The 15,447-nt window shown below is 37.5% G+C and overlaps 1 non-coding gene across 1 annotated transcript; it reads left to right on the plus strand.

The window, feature by feature from the left end:
* The first annotated feature begins 14,230 nt into the window (after nucleotides 1-14,230).
* On the plus strand, nucleotides 14,231-14,340 carry LOC125101401 (U6 spliceosomal RNA). The gene has a single exon (XR_007127817.1). It is a non-coding gene; the product is annotated as a U6 spliceosomal RNA (small nuclear RNA).
* Nucleotides 14,341-15,447: the final 1,107 nt, after the last annotated feature.

A 15,447-nucleotide genomic window follows, 5' to 3' on the forward strand; every position in this document is an offset into this window, starting at 1 on the left:
GAGACATGCAGGTATCCAGTTCTTGTAAATACACACATTAGGTTGGGGCCCAAAAATTATGACTGAATTAATCAATTAATTAACAAATTAATTATAGCATGACAACCTGCTTAAAACTACTGTATGATAGATATTTTCAAAAGAGAGGATTCTAAATTACTTTTGAGCTTTTAAGGACAGAAAAAAAAAAAAGAACTTCTTAAAAAAATACATGAGGGGGGTACCTGGGTGGCTCAGTCAGTTAAGTGTCTGCCTTCAGCTCAGGTCTTGATCCTGGGGACCTGGGATCCTGGGATGGAGCCCGGTGTCAGGCTCCCTGCTCAGCGGGGAGTCTGCTGTAGGACTGTTTCTTTAAGAGTCTGAAGTGAGTATGATGAAAGCTAGGAAGTCGCAGACTTCTGACTCTGTCTTAAACATGCTCAGCCTTTGACTTCATGCATCCTTTTGGATCTTGTTAAAAGTTTTTATATATAAACACCATACCGGCACAAAACAATCTTATCATTATGCTCTTTTCCCAACCTAACCAACAGAAAAGTAGCATCATCTTAAAATACTGAAGCCACAGATCCTTGTGCCTGACTGCACACTCCAGCATTACAAGTGCAAAGAGAAGACTGAGAGGGGAGGAGGTAAGATTCCAAGAGAAAAATTAAGTGTAAGAGTTTGAAGAAAGGAAAAGGTAATTTAAATTTAGCTAGCATAGGTTTTATGTGTTCAAAATATAATATTACATGTTGAATACACACATATATATAGATTTGTTTTATGTATAATCATCTTCAAGTAAGATATTGGTGAACTAGTCCATTTTCATTGAAGAAGCAGCAAGAAAATACTGGTGAATAAAGTTTGTATTATAAGAAAAACAGCAGGGAGGCACCTGGGTGGCTCAGTGGGTTAAATCCTCTGCTCAGGTCATGATCTCAGGGTCCTGGGATCAAGCCCCACATCGGGCTCTCTGCTCAGCGGGGAGCCTGCTTCCCCCTGCCTCTCTGCCTACTTGTGATCTCTCTCTCTCTATCAAATAAATAAATAAAATCTTTAAAAAAAGAAAAGAAAAGAAAAGAAAAACAGTGGGGACATTAGCCATGGGCCTATCTAGGGTCTATATATTAGAAGAATCTTTGGTAGCAAATAAGAAATTATAAATATATAGTAGGCTTCAAGTAATAACAAGATAAGCAATAAAAACATTTAATTATCTACCCTAAGGAAAAAAAAATCTGGAGGTTGGCAATCTTTCCTCAAATCCCAGGTCCCCTCTTTCTTTATGTTCTACCATCCTTTCAAGAATTTGCTTCTCCCGCCATTGTTATAAAACAGCTGCTAACGCCCCAAGAATTGAGTCCATATTCACTTCAAAATATAAGAGGAAACTGCAGGGAATCAGATGCATATGTCCCTTCTAGTACTTTTCAGAATCCCCAATGAGAGTTCTGTTTAAAATTCATTAGCATGAAGCATGTCATATGCTCACTGCTATCTGCTGTGGAGACTGGCATTAAGCTGTACAAGACTCTTGCGTGGAGGGAGAAAAGAGAGACATAATCAGGGATAAGTCGTCTGGTTTTCCGACCAAGTGTCAGCTGCAGACAGAATACTTTCATCTTTACTTTGGATAGTTTAACATCCCAAACCTAAGTCTCCACATATGGGAATATTTTCTTCTGCACTATGTTGGGACACTTAAATAATAAAATACAAGACAGCACTTAGAACAATGTTTGGTGTATTTTAACACTCAAGAGATAACTATATTTCTTTTCCCTCTTTTCAAGACTAAAATTCCCCCTTGTTACTTATTAGCATGAGAACATACTTGTTTATTACATTTTCCTCTTTTTCTAACTTAAAAAATAATCATTTCACATATCGTTACAGTTTGAAATCCAAAATAAATGACCCCAGAGGACACTTACAGCCCAGACTCGTGTGTGTCTGGAGTGAGAACTGCTTCCATAATGTGGCCTTGTACAGGTTTACTATGCATTTTTTACTTTTTATTTCTTCCCCTCCACACTCCCTCAATTCTCAATAGCCCATTATTAGGATTCAAGTTACATGCACATCTATGGATTGGAACATCTCAACAACAGGTGACTGGAATGCAACTCAACTGGCTTAAACTGGTTTAAAAAAAGAGAAAACTACTCACACAATTTAAAATCCCAAGAGGGGGCGCCTGGGTGGCTCAGTGGGTGAAGCCTCTGCATTCAGCTCAGGTCATGGTCTCAGGGTCCTGGGATAGAGCCCCACATCGGGCTCTCTGCTCAGCGGGGAACTTGCTTCCCTTCCTCTCTCTCTCTCTCTCTCTGCCTGCCCCTCTGCCTGCCTCTCTGCCTACTTGTGATCTCTGTCTGTCAAATAAATAAATAAAATCTTTTAAAAAAAATAAAATAAAATCCCAAGGGGTATCAGCTTCAGATCATGTGATGGAATCTGTCTTTTATCTCTCTGTCTCTGTTACTCCAGTCTCTACAGCCTCTCAAAGAGATGGCAAGATGGCTACTAGCATCTCTAGGTCTGCATCCGAGCAAGGCAGTAACCCCACAAAATAAGAAAGCATCTCCTTGGGGCGCCTTGGGTGGCTCAGTCAGTTGGCAGCTGGGTCTTGATTTCGGCTCAGGTCAAGACCTTGGGGTCTTGAGATCTAACCCTGTTTCCAGATCTGCGCTCAGCGGGGAGTCTGCTTCATGTTTCTCTCTCTCCTTCTGCCCTTCCCCCACCACTTGCTCACTGGCTCTCTTTCAAATAAATAAATCTTTTAAAAAAGAAAAAAGAAAGAAAGCATCTCCTTTCCAATGATTCCAGCACAACTTTCATAATTAGAATGACTAAGGACATAAGCCCTTGGGTTAAGATTACAGACTCTACAGCTAGAACAACTGGTTCCCATCAAGGCTCAGGGCTTAGTAATTGTGTCTCTTTAATCAAATTGTTAAACTTTGGTGAGCTTTAATCTTGTTACCTATAAAACAGTACTTATTGCCTGAATCAACTGGGGGACAAATGATTTATATCAGCTGTAAGGTACTATCTACTTGCCAGATTATTTGTGGGATTAAATTAGTTAATACATCTAAAGTACTTACAATACTGCTCAGCAGCCAGTAAGTGCTAAGTATTAGTTTCTGATATTATCTCTAAAACAATTTGTATCTCTAGGGGAATGACAGTCAAATATGTTGAGTGATATGCCCATCCTGGGGTAGGTGTGGTTTCCCATGGACTCACAGTTCAAGAGGAATGGTATCCCCAAAGAAAAGTTGAGGGGCTATTACTAGAAGAGTGAAAAATGGATGCCCTTTAAGCAAAAGCAACAGAGATTCATAATAGTCTAGAAAGTTTCTATGTGGCCTTGGAAAAATTCATAAACCTCTGCATTAATTTCAGTAACTGTTCCTCAAAACAAAGTCAAATTTGGTTTTTCAAAGAGGGCCTTGGCAAGTACATTTCTGTCTACCTCTATTATATTAATAGTTTAAGAAATTAGCAGAACCAAGGAGAAAAAAGCCAATTTAGACTTTTCAGCAGAAAGAATCTTGAAAAACATGCTTTCCTCAAGAAGTTCATGAAGAATGTTGGATTCCTTTGAATAATCCTCTTTATTTTTTTTTAAAGATTTTATTTATTTATTTGATAGACAGAGATTACAAGTAGTCAGAGAGGCAGGCAGAGAGAGAGGAGGAAGCAGGTTCTCCACTGAGCAGAGAGCCCGATGTGGGGCTCGATCCCAGGACCCTGAGACCATGACCTGAGCTGAAGGCAGAGGCTTTAACCCACTGAGCCACCTAGGCGCCCCTCCTTTGAATAATCCTATAGAATTTATTATCATGGCTATAAGCTTAAATCACATCCTATATCAGAACCACAAAAGACAGTGTTCCTTTAACTCAGACATATTTCAGAAATTGCTTCATTACTTTTTTGTAAAGCAACAAGAATCCCTATTTACAGTGTTGATCATGGACATCAGCAGGTAGTGATGAACTCAAGTTGCATGTTTTCTAAAAAAGGCAGTCAGCAACTCCTCAACTCTTCATCTGTCTCCCCAGTTGCTCCTCCAACCACCCCACATTCCCCCTCAACACACACACACATACCCATCAAGCATACAGGACAAGAATGTTTCCCAGTTTTTTTTTTAAATAAATATGTAGACATATGCATCTGTGATTGTAGTAAATAGTCAATAACTACTTAAAGTGAATGATCTTGGTTATTGCATGGGCTCTATCATCTGCTTTATGTGACTGGTAAGGATGGTGGAAGGAGTTTTATATTAGGATTTCACTGGGTAATCATCTTTTTTGGGGGGGTTATAATATAGAGACTCTATGTGTGTGGCATGTTATGTGGGTTGGCAGTATTGTTCTTAACACAGAAGCATGTTTGTTCTGGTAAATTATCTGAAAAGTATGGGTGTGGTATATGAATAGTGTTTATGCATGGGGATGATAGTAAAAAAAATTAATGAACAGTACAACCCATTTGCTGACCAATAATAGAATGAAACACTGAGAAAAATGAATGAACCACTGAGAAAATGAAGGAACAAAAGTCATAAATTACCTATGTAAGCTTATCAAATGATCCTGGTTAAGTATCAATCATGTATATGTTTGTACATCTCATGAAAGGTACACAGTAAGAATTCAGTTTGTATGCCGGCATTTATTGAGGGTCTCCCCATGTTGGGCCCTATTTTGATACTAGGTTATTGGAAAATGAGCAGCAGCATTGAGATGTACAGTCCCATATGGCATGCATATATATATACCTATACATATGTATATAGGTATATATATATATATATATGCCAAACTTTTCCACTCTCCTTGGCAAAAAGCCAGGTCAGTATGTAGTCCCATGGCTCAGAGGGAAGTCCCAGACTTAGCAAGTTCAGACACATAAATGTATTGTGTATGTATGTATGTATTCAGACACATAGCATTATTTTTTTTTTCATTTGTCTTTGCTCATATCTCCAAAATTGTCTAACACATTGTTATTTCCAGTTTCTTTCCTTCCCCCCCTTTAGTACACAATACATTTTATGTGTAAATGAAAAAAGTGAAGCCTTATAATCAGATTTCAGCCTCCTTTCTCAACTGGAGGCAGCTGAAAATCCTTCCCTTTTTTTTTTTTTTTAAATGTTTCTTATTTAACAGTTTGGTTTCAGGGAAGGGAGTTAATTAACCTTATACACACTCATACACCCAAGCATTTTTAAAGGAACAGAGAAATTTTTAAGTACTTTGAAACTCCTACATAATGTGCAGTCATCACATTTGGTCCCTGAGGACACAGTCTTATTCAAGAGTAAATACAGTAACAGAGGCATCTTAAGGATCTAGTACTATAGATGTTTGTAGTCAGAATAACATCATTTCCCTTGCTTCTGGCACAAAAGCAGGGGCTTTGGTAGCATTCTACCAGCTTGTGAGTACATCACAAACTGTGGTTTTGAGGTCAATGAGTAGTCCATCTATAGGTCTGCATGGGGAGCCCTTCATCTCAGCTTGCAGTTTTTCAGGTATTTTTCCCCCAAGACAGCATTCTAAACAGTCTTTCTTATTTTCATATTCTTATATATTTCATATTCTTATATATTTCTTATTTTCATAACCAAATGTATAACAAAACCGTGTGGAATAAATTCTGAGTATGTGAGAAAGTCAAGAGCAGGTGCTGGGTTAACCATGAGATTGATGAGAAAATGCTTCAGAGTAAGGCAAAGACATGAGGTCAGCCACAGAGCAGGGAAGAAGTCATCTAAGTAAAAGATGAAGGGGAAGAGACTCCTGTAGAGTGAACAGCACATGCAGTTTAAACGGTAAAGGGAATGTGTCAAGGAGAAATGCTAATGATACATGAAGAGAGTAGCAAAGTATGACCCAATTTCATATGCAGTTGCTGAAGAACTAATGGATAAGATAGACAGAAAATGATAAACCCATACAATCAGCAAACCCATGAGAGGCCACCAAGGGCTCTGAACCATTCTAGGTTCTTGTGTGGGGAAAGAATCTTGACAAAGATGCTTCAGTCCAGCAGACTGTGCAAGATAAACTAGAGGTAATGAGGCAGAAAACAGGAGCTTAGTTAAGAAACAAACTAGGGGCCTGGATGGCTCAGCCGGTTAAGCATCTGACTTTGGCTCAAGTCATGACCTTGAGGTCCTGGGATTAAGTCCCATGTTAGGCTCCACACTCACTGGAGAGTCTGCTTCAACCTCTTCCTCTCCCTCTTGCCCTGCTACTGTTCACTCTCTCTCTCTCTATCTCTCAAATAAATAAGATCTTTAAAAAAACAAACAACAATAACAAAAAACAAGACAGCAATGACATCAAGCTCTAAAGCCTTGACAGATTCAACAAAACCCAAAGCCAAATGTTGATCTCATTGCAGTCCATCAAGGAAACTGTGACAGGGCTGAATATCAAGGTTTTATTTTGCAAATGTGGTAGAATACTTCAGTTCTGAAATCTTTTCTTCACCCAAAATATTTTTTTAAATAATGATTAGCTTCAGTTTATCTTTCAGTTGGTCGGGGGGGGGAGGGGGGCCACTACCGCCAAATAGAAGGTGACAATGATAGCTTCACAGCATGGGATTATTAGAGATGACGCACAGATCTTTAAATGTGAGAACTTCAGAGATCTGAAAGTCCTTGATCTCCCATGGGATTAAGCCATGGCAATTTTTTTTTTTAACTGTTCAACAGGTCTTTATTAACAGAGATGGACAGACAGTGTATCAAAGGCAGTGTCTGAAAGCTGTGATGTGGGTGTAATGTGTGCCAAAAAGGCCTTATCTAGGCCAGGAATGGCTCTCTGGACCTAGGCTAACCTCTCTAGGTCTCCTGCCCAGCAGTGGGCCCTGAGCTGAGGCCAGGTTCCCCATCATACTCCTGAGGGATGAATGGGGTTGGGGGCAGGGGCCTTTCAGGATAGGACCTTCACCTCAGCATTCTCCATTCTTACAGTTCCTGGTTGACTCGGTTGCTGGAACAGTGGGGGACAGACTAAAAAAGCACTTGCATAGCAGGGGAAAAGAATGGGGGTAAGGCATATGGTGAGGACAGGGAGATGATGGGGGCCTCCAGAGGCAACCCTTCATCTTCCTCCCCACTCAGCTGCTGCCAGATTGAGGGGATCAGGCCCAAACAGAGTATAATACCCACATCCATCCCTAACTCCAGAGCTGTGACTGCTGGCAGGCAAGCTCTGCAAAGGCCTGAGTTAGTGAGTCAAGTCTGTAGTATGTGTCTGAGTACGTTTACAGATTTCTCTGTAAAAAAACAGAGGCAAATCTTGCACATTTTTCTAGTAGCCATTGGGTGATAAGGCAGAGATTCAACTCAAAAGGTATCAGAAACAGAAATAGATATGTGAAATTCAAAAGGACCCAACAGTACATTAAAAGGATTATTCACCATGACCAAGTGGGATTTATTCCTGGGTTGCAAGTTTGGTCAATGTCCGTAAATCAATCAATGTGATACAATACATTAATAAAAGAAAGCACAAGAACCATATGATACTCTCAATAGATGCTAAAAATCATTTGACAAAGTACAGCATCCTTTCTTGATCAAAACTCTTCACAGTGTTGGGATACAGGGCACATACTTCAATATTATAAAAGCTACCTATGAAAATCCCACAGTGAATATCATTCTCAACGGGGGAAAACGGAGAGTTTTTCCCCTAAGGTCAGGAGCTCAGGCAGGGCTGTCCACTATCACCACTGCTATTCAACATAGTACTAGAAGTCCTAGCCTCAGCAATCAGACAACAAAAAGAAATTAAAGGCATCTGAATCAGCAAAGAAGTCAAACTCTCACTCTTTGCAGATGATATGATACTTTATGTGGAAAACTCAAAAGACTCCACTACAAATCTGCTAGAACTTGTACAGGAGTTCAGTAAAGTGTCAGGATATAAAATCAATGCACAGAAATCAGTTGCATTTCTATACACCAACAGCAAGACAGAAGAAAGGAGTCAATCTCATTTACAATTGCACCCAAAGCCATAAGATACCTAGGAATAAACCTAGCCAAAGAGGCAAAGAATCTCTACTCAGAAAACTATAAAGTACTCATGAAAGAAATTGAGGAAGAGACAAAGAAATGGAAAAACGTTCCATGCTCATGGATTGGAAAAACAAATATTGTGAAAAAGTCTATGCTACCTAAAGCAATCTACACATTTAATGCAGTCCCTACCAAAATACCATCAACTTTTTTCAAAGAAATGGAAAAAATAATCCTAAAATTTATATGGGGCAAACCAGAAAAGACCCTGAATACCCAGAGGAATGTGGAAAAGAAAGCCAAAGTTGGTGGCATCAAAATTCTAGACTTCAAGCTCTATTACAAAGCTGTAATCATCAAGACAGTAAGGCAGTGGCACAAAAACAGACACATAAATCAGTGGAACAGAATAGAGCCTTATTGCTGGGTCAAAGTTTATATGTATATTTAAATTTTATAGATCTTGCCAATTGCTCATTTCAAAGGATTATAAGAACACATATTTCTACTACAATTACATGAGTGTACACTTTTCCCCGGCATCTATGCCAGTGAAAGGAATTATCACTAATTTAACTAGCTGCCAATCTCATGGAGGTGAAATAAATGCTCACTGTTACTTTAATTTTCATTTCTCAAAATACAATGAGACTAAGTATAAGTTTACCCACCATTATCTTTTCTACAAATTGTTCTTTTTATATTCATTGTTCATTTTTTATGGGATAATTTATCTTTTTTCCATTATTTTGTAAGAATTATTTTGTATTTTGTACTTTACTGCTTTGTAATTTCCCGATATATTCCCTAGATTTTGATGCTGTTTATGATATCCTTGGCATGCAAAAGTACATATGCAATGCATACAGCTTCCAAATTGCCAGACTTTGTAAAAGGTCTCCTCAAATTTTCAATTCCAATATATTGTATTTTCTCCTCTCTTACTCAACTAACCAAACCAAACCAGACTCTAAATATGTATTTCTTACTCCTATAATCTCAGGCATCTCATACAGAGAAATTTAGCTCTCTATTAATACTCAGCCCTCTCACAAGATCAGGAAGCCCTGTATCTTAACACTCACTGAAAACATCCAAGCATTTATCTGGGAGTTATTTTGCTACTTAGATAATATTTTTAACATATTATTTTATTTCTAAGTTTACCTGATAAAAAATATTATTGAGTATCAACCTTAAAGACCCTTGGGCAAAAAATTCAAAATAAATTCTGGCTTTATAAATAAAACTTGGGAATTATTAATAGTCAAGTGAAATTGCTTTCTGTTATATTAAATAATTCAAAACATCTTTTCAAATTATGGCTCAAAATATATATCTTCAGCACAATCTCCCATTAGAAGGGCTACATGAATGTCTATGGCTACCACCTGCAAGGAAAGTAAGTATGGCGGATGAGAAGTTGCAATAGGGAGAGGCAGGAATCTCAATCAAATGCAGTTAAAATAGCCTACGAAAAGGCTAACTCTACGAAAGCATAGGACCATCTGAGTCACAGCTAGGGCATTTCCAATGTAATCTTAAGCTTCTCTAGCTTCACAGTAAACCATACTTTGGTGATCTACCACATTGTTTCTTTCTTATTCTAAGAGAATAGAAACTACCCACCAGAATAATTAATTACTCTAGAATGATATCTCTGGAACAAACCTCTGCTACCATGACCTCCTCTTTCTGTGGAGTCCAGAAACCTCTGATCCTGGTGCCCTCCTACCTTAAACCTTTCCCTCCTATCAGTGTCTAAGAGGTATCGTCTCTTCACAGTCTCTTCTCAGCATCAGCCATGAGAGTTTAATGCAACTCACTGGAGTTTTCATAAGAGGTTTTTTTTTTTTCTTCTGAATGGTGTAAGCTATGTATCTTCAATCTCCATCCAGGGAGAATAACAGATATTCTGCATAAAATGGATCAGGTCCTAAAGGTATATGTGTGCCCAAAGATAGATGCATGTGTGCATACCCAAAGATAGATCCAAAAAATAAGTACTGGAGTTGTGTCCAGCAGAGAATGAAGTAACTCAACCTTCACTATCCTTCTCCCCTTAGGAAACTAAATCTACCCGCTCAGGCATTGGCTCCAAAGTCTCCACAAGTCAGGGTCTTTCTTTGACGGCTGCTAGTTTCTAGTACCTCAAACTTCATGCTCTCCTAAGGCTGTCTTGCTCTCCTGAAATGGTAGCCTTCCCAGACTCCGTGACACAAATGCACTGGTGGATCTCCAGGCTGGAACAGACCAGGCAACAAGTCATACAACTGAAGTAAATCTCCATGGTCCTCAATCAGCTGGGAGTACTGCTTCCAGCTCTCTTTGATCTACCTAGTAAAATACTTGTGTCTTTCCCCTAGTCACAGATCACAACCCAAATGCCTATGGAGATCTGATAGAATAACAAAAATGACTGAGTCTGGCAAGGAGTTAAGAAAAAAAATAGTAAACCACCAAATATTTCCAGTAATGTCCTTAGAAATGTGCTGTTAAACTAGCTCTCTGGAAAGAAAACAAAAAACAAATAAACAAAATCCTGACTTCTGGCATTTTCCATTTCCCATGGTGTAAATATTCCTACCACTGGCTATTTCAAGCTACCAATGGTTAACAACTAGGTCAAGACATGATGCTAAATGAAATGAACCTGTAGAGGAGAATATTGCATGCTTCAACTCGCATGAGGTGTCTATAAAAAGTCAAACTAAAAAAAAAAGTCAAACTCATAGCAATAGAAAGTAAAATGTTTGTTGTCAGAGGCTGGGAAAATGTGGAAATGGAGAGTTACAGGTCAATAGGTATAAAGTTTCAGTTATGTAAGATGAGCAAGTTCTACAGATCTGCTGTACAGCATTGTGCTTATATTAATACTATATTATGTACTTTAAAAATCTGTTAAGATGGTAGATCTCATTTTAAGTATGCTTACTACAATTCCAAAAAATCCTGAATATCTAAAAATCAGTCCTAAACAGAGTATAAACTGACTGTAGCACACCACTCAAAATACAGTTTTAGCACCTAAAACAATAAATAATATATATACGACCTCAGCTGATACTGTCAAATCTACATCTAAAAATTAAATGTTGGAAAGTACAAAAAATTGTTTATCGATTACTTGTGGTTTATTGGGTCTTGTTGCCTGAGTATGTGAAAAACAAACTCTAATTTTTGTGTGCTAAGTTGGTGACATCCATCTTGTACTCTTGTATTTCACAGTGTGATACACAGCACATAACTCCTCCTTACATCTGTTATATAGCACAATATTTAGCATCACTCAATTTCATAATATTACATGATGTCTGTTTACAAGTATACTTCTAAACTTTAATATATCATTGCTTAACAGTCTTAACATTTAGGATAGCATGCCTTAAAAATTTATAAAATGCTTAAATTCAAATTCAGTGTCATATTTCATTGCAGTTCAATAACTTCAATTCACTTATCTTCTTTCACCCCAATACTATAAATTCAAACAATCTAACTGAATAATGCAGTTCATTTTTTAAGCTTAGATTAGGGAACATTTTGAGGAGTCTATACTTCAACTTTCAAATTTTGCATATTTACCGCAGGTTATTACTTTCTTTCCTGATGAATGGAAGCATGGCAAAGGGGGCAAAACTCTTTGCTGTCAAGTGATTTTCCCAATGATAGTTTTATTGGGATTTCTAAAGGGTGCCATTTTTTTAATTTATAAAATGTATTCACTAGAGAATTCTAAAGTTGAAAGCAACATTCAGTGGCAAGTGCAAAGAGTTCCTATGTACCTCCTTTCCTTACACCCCCAATTTCCCTCACTACTGACATCCTTCATTATAATGGTACATTCGTTACAACTGATGAAGTGGTTTGATACATTTCACATGTTTGAATAATTATTTTTGAACACTTTTTCAGAGAAACATCAAACTTACTGAGAGGGGATTTTAATATAAACTAAAAGCTCAAGTGTTTCCTTAGGTCTTCAATGTAAGTTGAGGCAAAGATGTACACTAGGATAATATGAAAAAATTAATTTCTCAAATGGTACAAAAACTCTCCTGACAAAAACATGGATAAATCATGATTGCCATATTTAACAGTAAATTCACTGGCAAATGTCCATGTCTTGAGCATGAGGCATCTCTACAATTTATACTGTTTGTTACCATACCCATGATATATTCCAATTTTTACCCAAAAATATTTCTGTTAAATACTGCAAAAATCAACTTAACTCATTGTCCTTAAACAATGTTACTATCTTAAAGGTTTTTATTAAAGATTTTTATTTCTTTATTTAACAGAGGAAGAGATCACAAGTAGGCAGAGACGCAGGCAGAGAGGGGAGGGGGAAGCAGGCTCCCCGCTGAGCAGAGAGCCTGATGTGGGGCTCGATCCCAGGACCCTCCGAATGCAGAGGTTTTAACCCACTGAGCCACCCAGGTGCCACTATCTTAAAGTTTTTAATTAAGTCAGGTGTTATAGTTAATTTTCATAGGAAAACCATATCTAGGGGTGCCTGGGTGGCTCAGTGGGTTAAACCTCTGCCTTCGGCTCAGGTTGTGACCTCAGGGTCCTGGGATCAAGCTCCACATCGGGCTCTCTGCTCAGCAGGGAGCCTGCTTCCCACCCCCTCTGCAAACCTCTCTGCCTACTTGTGATCTCTGTCTATCAAATAAATAAATAAAATCTTTTTTAAAAAAATCTAACATGTTTGCTAATTTTGCAGCTTTTCCTGACAAAGAAATAATAAATTTATACTGTTGAAGGTAATATGGGCTTCAGTATATAAAAGTATTTTGCTCACATCAAAATTCTCACTTCAGAGAGAAAATGATTATGGGTAAAGATGTAATATATAGATACAGATACTCACAAGATGCAATAATCAATAATAACAAACTATCTAACTCTTTTATGCTATTTTTCATATAGATCTCTTCCTTCAGAACAATTCCTTGTTAGACTTATAATCATGAATTATTCTACTATTTAGAACACATAACTTCTGTTCTACTAACAGAAAACTTGTATATATAAAAATCTGTAAAACAACTTGATGCCTATTTTATTCAGCAAATCTGTGACTTCCAGTTCTGCCCAAAATGAAGTAAAAGGCCTAAATTTACAGTATAAACTAAAAAGATAAGAACCTGAACAAAATATATGAAACAAAGGCTTTTAAAGACATTGAACAATGGGCTACAAAGCAGACATGAGAAACAAGAATCCGTCTGTGATTGTCCCTATTGATTTCCTTGAGAGAGTTTCCAGACTTAAGCACAGAATCTGGGGTGGGCTCAGAATGTTCCCTGAGATGAAGAAACATATCTGATAGACCAGGAAAACAAAGACACTAAATTTCACAGAGCAGAGTATCAAAGAGAAGATGGATAAACAGAGAAAACTTAGGAGATTTTTGTGAAGATTCCATTTAGTATTAAGCAGAGTTTGCATGTAACTGGACTACCAGAGGGTAAGAGGAAAAAATACAACTGAAAGATTAGAGGAAACAAGAATAGACACTCACAAAAGACTGAGAATAAAACCTGTTACCAGGAGCCAGACTGGACAGTCTCAAAATTCATAGGGACATTGGGTAGAGATTGAGAAATGTCTTGCATCAGATGTAGAAAATAATTATCCCTAGGCTAAATGTTATGCTGATACTGCCCAATAAATATTAAAAACAAGATCAAAGAATCAAAATTTATCCAAGTAATTTAACCACCACTCCAGAACAAAATTCAATTACAAGAACATAAAATGTTCAAACACTCAACAAGGAAAAAATCGCGATGTCTGGCATCCAGTCAGAAATTAGCAGGCATAAGAAGAAGTGAGGAAAAAAACTACACAGAGTGAGCAAAAAACCCCCAACCAATCAAAACTGACTCAGTGCTGACACAGATGATGGGATTAGCAGACCAGAACATTAAAATGGATATTATAAGTGCATTCTATGTGCTCAAAAATGCAGAAGACTAAACGTGTTAAGTAAAACCTTGGAGGAATAAAAAATAAATAAATAAACAATTTATGTTTAAAACTACAAAGGGATTAACGAGATGAGATAAAACTAGGACATATGAGGGGAGATATGCACTTGATAGGATTAATAGCAGATTATACACTGCAGAAGAAAATACTAGTGAACTAGAAGATACAGCAACACAAACTATCTCAGTACTCACTGTGGCAGCAGCACACATAATAAAACTGGAACAACAGAGAAAAGATGAGCAGAGCCTCTGCACAAGGATGACAAGTAAATTCGTGAAGCATTCCATATTTTTAAAGACTCATAAATACAGGGTAAAAAATGGTAGATGCCAGAGGGAAGTGAGTGGGGTGGGGGGGATGGATGAAACAGGTGAAGGAGATTAAGATGTAAAACAAAACACACAAGTTATAAACTAGTCATGGGAGTGAAAAGTACAGCATAGGGAATAGAGTCAATAACACTGTAATAACATTGTATGGTGACAGGTGGTAAACTGCACTTATTGTGGTGAATGCTACATAATATATAGAATTGTCAAATTACTACGCTGTACAGGTGAAACTGACATATGTCAACTATACTTCAATTAAAAAATAAAAATTTAAAAAAACCCCAAGTGAGAACCAGAAAACATTTTTTAACAAGACTTAAAAACAACAATGAATAGAGCATCAGTGACCTGTGGGGCAATATTAAGTGGCACATTATATGCACAGTTAGAGTCTTCAAAGAAGGGGAAGAGAGGACAAAAAGATATTTAAAGAAATAGTGGCTTAAAAATCTCTAAATATGGGGCACCTGGGTGGCTCAGTGGGTTAAGCCTCTGCCTTCAGCTTGGGTCATGATCTCAGGGTCCTGGGATTGAGCCCCACATCAGGCTCTCTGCTCATCAGGGAGGCTGCTTCCTCCTCTCTCTCTCTTTCTCTCTCTGCCTGCCTCTCTGCCTACTTGTGATCTCTCTCTTTATCAAATAAATAAATAAAATCTTTAAAAAAACTCCAAATTTGACAATAACTAAATATGTAAAGCTTAACAAAACCTAAGCACAAAAAACATGAAGAAAACTATGTAAGTATGCATCATGATCTAATTGCTCAAAAACAGTGATAAAGAGAAAATCTTAAAGCACTAGGAGAAAAAGACACATTACACAGAGAAGAGCAAAGATAAGAATAACAACAGAGTACTTATTAGAGACAGTGCAATATCTCTAAAGTACTTTAAGAAATACTTTAAAGGATTTTAGTACTATCAACCTAGAATTTTATGCCCAAACTATCTCTCAAAAAGAAGACAAAATAAATATCTTTTCATTCAGACATACAAAAACTGAAATAATTCATTTGCAATAGGCTTACATATAACAAATGTTATATGAAGCCCTTTAAGCACAGGAAAT

Source organism: Lutra lutra, chromosome 5 (genome assembly GCF_902655055.1).
Source record: "Lutra lutra chromosome 5, mLutLut1.2, whole genome shotgun sequence".
Taxonomy (NCBI): Eukaryota; Metazoa; Chordata; class Mammalia; order Carnivora; family Mustelidae; genus Lutra; species Lutra lutra.